Consider the following 4,666-nt stretch of genomic DNA (forward strand, 5'->3'; position numbering starts at 1 on the left):
AGCGCCGCGGCCTCCTGCGGCGCGGGGGGGGCTTCGTCGCTGTCACAAACCACTAACAGAGCTAAAGCCGCCTCTAAAGGCTAATTTAGTCCGTGCCAGGACCGTTCTGCTGGCATCATCTCCGGTGTTTGGGCCCCTCCGGGGCGGGAGGACCAGGCCAGGCCCAGGGCCCCGCCACCACAGGGGGCCCGCGCCGCCGCCCTCCCTGCCCGGCCTCCTCGCCCCTGAGGGGTGCGCTCCGGCTGCCCCCCAAAATTGTCACGACGAGCAGCGCGGTGCACCGGCGTTCATTTTCGGAAGCCGCTCGGGGCACCGCAACCGGCCCGGCAGAGGGTAAACTGGTGCTGGGACCGGCACCGGACTCTGATCACCTTCCTCCTCTAACGTATAGATATATATGTATAGAGAGCAGCAGCATGCAGGACGTGCCGAGGCACCTACAGAGAGGTTCAGCCTCCTCCTGTTCCTGAGTAGGTGAATATGATTATCTGCATTTTATAGAGCAGGGAAATGAGGTGCAGGAGGGGGAGGAGGAGGAAGGCCGGCTGGGGGGGGTCAGAGGGTGAGTCACTGGTAACCCAGGGATCTCCATCATCCTCGCTCTGATCATTGAAAAGATCCTCCAGATTGCTTTGCTGGAGGCAAGCCCAGCTGTACCGCCAAGAGCAGGCACCAGCTCTGGGGTTTTTCTGCGCTGGTTTGTTGTGTTCCTGCCAGACGTCAGCCCATCGGGGTGAGGGGATGCGACCGCAGCCCTCCCAAACCCACGGCTGTGAAAACAGAGAAGGACTTGGGGGTACTGGTGGGTGAAAAGCTGGGCATGAGCCGGCAACGTGCGCTCGCAGCCCAGAAGCCCAATCGTATCCTGGGCTGCATCCAAAGCAGCGTGGCCAGCAGGTCGAGGGAGGGGATTCTGCCCCTCTGCTCTGCTCTGGTGAGACCCCCCCTGGAGCACAGCGTCCAGCTCTGGGGTCCTCAGCACAGGAAAGACACAGACCTGTTGGAGTGGGTCCAGCGGAGGGCCACAAAAATGATCAGGGGGCTGGAACACCTCTGCTATGAGGAAAGGCTGAGAGAGTTGGGGTTGTTCAGCCTGGAAAGGAGAAGGCTTCGGGGAGACCTTATTGCAGCCTGTCAGTACTTAAAGGGGGCTTATAAAAAAGATGGTGGCAGACTTTTTAGCAGGGCCTGTTGCGACAGGACAAGGGGGAATGGCTTTAAACTAAAGGGGGGTAGATTTAGACTAGGTAGAAGGAAGAAATTTCCAGTGAAGCACTGGCACAGGTTGCCCAGCGAGGTGGCGGATGCCCCATCCCTGGAAACATTCCAGGTCAGGTTGGACGGGGCTCTGAGCAACCTGATCCAGTTGAAGATGTCCCTGCCCACGGCAGGGGGGTTGGACTAGATGGCCTTTAGAGGTCCCTTCCAACCCAAACCGTTCTGTGATTCCATGATTCTATAAAATAAACCCAAGAGACACACATGGTTTTATGTTTGTCCTCCCGTCCCAGCCCCTGGGGTCTGCGCCTTCACGCTTTCGGTGCACGGTCACCCGTGCTGAGCTCCGACACGCTCGTGGCACTGACACGCTCGTGGCCTCTGGGAAGCCCCGGATACCGGAATGGTGAGAAAACGGCAAAAGGTAAAAAAGGAACTCGGTAACTCATCCCGCTGGAAGGGGCAAAAAACCAGGGCGAGTCCTCCGGCTCCCCCAGCTCCTGGCAGGCTCCCCATGGGCGGGCGGCGGGGCTGCGCTGGGCCTTGCTTTGACTGGCAAGTCTCCTTGTCTGTCACGCCGAGAGCCCTCCTCTTTAGGAGGGATTTAAGGGGCTTTCTATGGCTATAGACTGCAAGGACAAATAGCACCCCCAAACCCCAGAGCTCAGTTATGAAGCTGCTCGTGGGGAGAAGATGGAAGGAGAGGTTTCGGTCTAAAGCAGATGAGCTGAGCTGAAGGCATCGCTCCATCCTTCCCACCAAACAGGCAAAAAAAATGTAAGCAGAGGAGCTGAAAAGCTGAGCAGCCTGCCAGCGCTGGCACCCCGCATCCTGCACGGGCTCCCGCCACCTCGGGCATCTCTTCCTCTCCCCCTTTGCCTCCTGCAAGATTTAAGCCTTTCATTCACAATCTCGACTCCTGACAATCCTTGTCAATAAATGAGGTGAGCATCCTCTTCTGTCTCTCTCTCTTTGTGCGGAGGACTCGGAGCACCAGCTGTGATGTAGGGCATGCGCTGAAGCGGAGGGGAGGAAGGTGCTCTGCACGGGGAGCAAAATGGCCAAAAGATGTGTTTTTTCGAAGCTGACGGTGGGAAGGGATTTGAGAGGCGTTAAACGGGATCGCGGGGAGAGAAGGGGAGACGGTAGCCTCGCAGAGGCACGGCACTGCTTGCGCTTAAATAACCCCGTTACATCGAGCCTGCTTTGAGCGCGGGGTTATAAAAAGCTGCCCAGCGATAAAACTTAAGGGACGGCTTCTGTTGTGATGCAATTGCAGTAAATGATTGCTGGCTCTGACCGAAGACTCGCTGTTGCTATGTGCGTGTCAAATCTGCTCGGATTTTCGGTTGGAGATCGAGGGGGCACCTGCACGCATCGCTGCCCAGTGGAGGGGGCAGGGTTTTCTTCTTCTCCTGCCTCCTTGCAATGGTTTCTTCCAGCCCGCTGCTGGAGGACGTTTGCTGCCGGAGGAATCCAACCGGCTTTTCTGCGGCTACGCGGTGGGAGCGGGGGTGATTCCCCCCTGGAAATCCCGGAGGTTTGGGAAACGGAGGGGGTTAGGCGGGATTTCGGTCGCGGAGGTCAGGCACAGGTTACTCCGCTGCGCATTGCATAATCTTTTGTTTCTCAAGGTCTTCTTCCTTCCTAAAGAGAGACGTGTGGCAGGCAGCCAGCCGCGGCTCCAGGCTGCCGTATGTCTTGCAGACGCTCTGCTTTCCCTGCCGTGCCGTTTCTTGACTGGATGCGATTTGTCCGCGTCCTGCGGGGCCCTCGGCGAAGTCCTGCCGCCCGCCGATGGGGACTGGCCCTCCCCCTCCTGGGAGGCTGCGTCCCTGCCTGTGCTGAGGATTTCAGGGCTGCCTCCTTGGTTTTTCTATTTGTACGGCTGATAAAGCCTTCCTGACTGTCCTGATAAAGCCGCTATAACTGTACCAGGTCGGGGAAGCCAGGTGTAACAATAAATCCAGGTGCTTGCCACCAGCTGAAGTGGCTTTTTCACGTTCCCCCAGAGGGAAGTTTACTTTGCAGGACCGAGACTAAGCGGCATAAACATTTTCTTGCGTGTATCTGAGATCGGTGCTTAAACAGTCGTTCTCTTCATGTGTTTCTCGATGCTGCAGTTTCTCCGCTTTGCAGAGAGTGAATGACTGGGGGAGGCTGGGAAGAGCATAATAATATTTGCCTATTCCTCAGGAGTGTCGTGTGTCATCATTAATACTCGTGAGCCCCGGAGGGAAGGGATTAGAGCTGAACAAATTATTATGGCAGGTCGTATTCCGGCTGCAGCACATCTCACGCTCCTCTCCGGCACCTCTCCTCCGAGGATTTGCACGGAATTAGCAAATTAGCTACTCCCTGCGAGGGTCCAGGGCTCTGTGCAGGGAGGGGGACGGAGGTGCTGAGCAGTGATGGGACTCGCTGGGTTATGGGGAGGTTCGTGGCCATCGGCTCCGGCACTGACTCCCGCTCACGCTGCCTCTGCGGTAAACGATGCTCTTGGCTCGCTTATTGGGGCCAAATGTTTACCAGGACTTCTCTCGGCAGGGACGGGCTCGCGGCTGCCCTGCGGGATGTCATGGAGAAACGTGCCGTCCTTTCTCCTGCCCGTAATTCAAGGTCTCCCCAGTGGGGACGGGCCAGGATCTTTGTCGTTCCCGGCACCCTGGATGTTTGGGACATCGGCTGTTCCCAGCAACCCAGCGGGGACGGGACCACCGCGGGAGGCAGGACCAGGAGGCTGTTTGGGGCAGGGGAGACCCTCTTCCCTGCAGGGATGGCAAGGGAAGAGCCGGCTTGGCTGGCCCGTCCCGGAGTGGCCGTTAAGCGTGCCCACGCCGTGCTGTCGCATCCCTGGGGCAGATGCGGTGTGAGCGCTGCCCTGATACGCCGCCCCACCGGCTGCCTGTCCGCCCCACCGGCTGCCTGTCAGCCCCGCGTGGCTGCCTGTCACGTTACCCCGTCGGGCTTTCCGCCCTCCACCCCGCCACGTCGCATCTCGTCCCATTTTTCTCCAGCTGTGACACGGTGCCGTCAAGTTGTATAAAATCTTGAGGCGCTGCAGCCCGAAGTAGGTCAGTAAGTTGTTTTTCCTCAGCCGGGTTATTCATCGCAGCGGTGGGGAGGGTGAAGCCGGAGAACTCCGCACGGGTGCTCCGGGACCAGGTCTGGACCTGGGCAACAAATCATCCTCCCGGGATTAATCCCCAGCATCCCTCGAGCATCCCCTCTCTGCTGGCAGCGGTTTCCTGGGGGCAGCTGTGATTTGGGGGAAGACTGGGACGTAGGTATCATCTCAGGGTGATGCCGTCCGCCTTCCCGAGCCCGCGCCGCGTCCTCGGCCTCGCGGGACGGGGACGGGGGGGCCGACGGCGGGTTCACGCCGCGCCTGACTCATTGTTGTGCCTGGCCTTATGTAACTGGTGCCGAAATCTCGCTCTCTGCCGGG

At 58.9% G+C, this 4,666-nt stretch overlaps 1 protein-coding gene across 1 annotated transcript in view; it reads right to left on the reverse strand.

Moving 5' to 3' along the window:
• The window catches only part of MRPL34 (mitochondrial ribosomal protein L34), a 7,443-nt gene that overhangs the window by 1,522 nt on the left and 1,255 nt on the right, over window positions 1-4,666 (reverse strand). The window lies entirely within an intron of this gene.

This window comes from Aptenodytes forsteri, unplaced genomic scaffold (assembly GCF_000699145.1).
Source record: "Aptenodytes forsteri isolate BGI_AS27 unplaced genomic scaffold, ASM69914v1 Scaffold147, whole genome shotgun sequence".
Classification (NCBI taxonomy): domain Eukaryota; kingdom Metazoa; phylum Chordata; class Aves; order Sphenisciformes; family Spheniscidae; genus Aptenodytes; species Aptenodytes forsteri.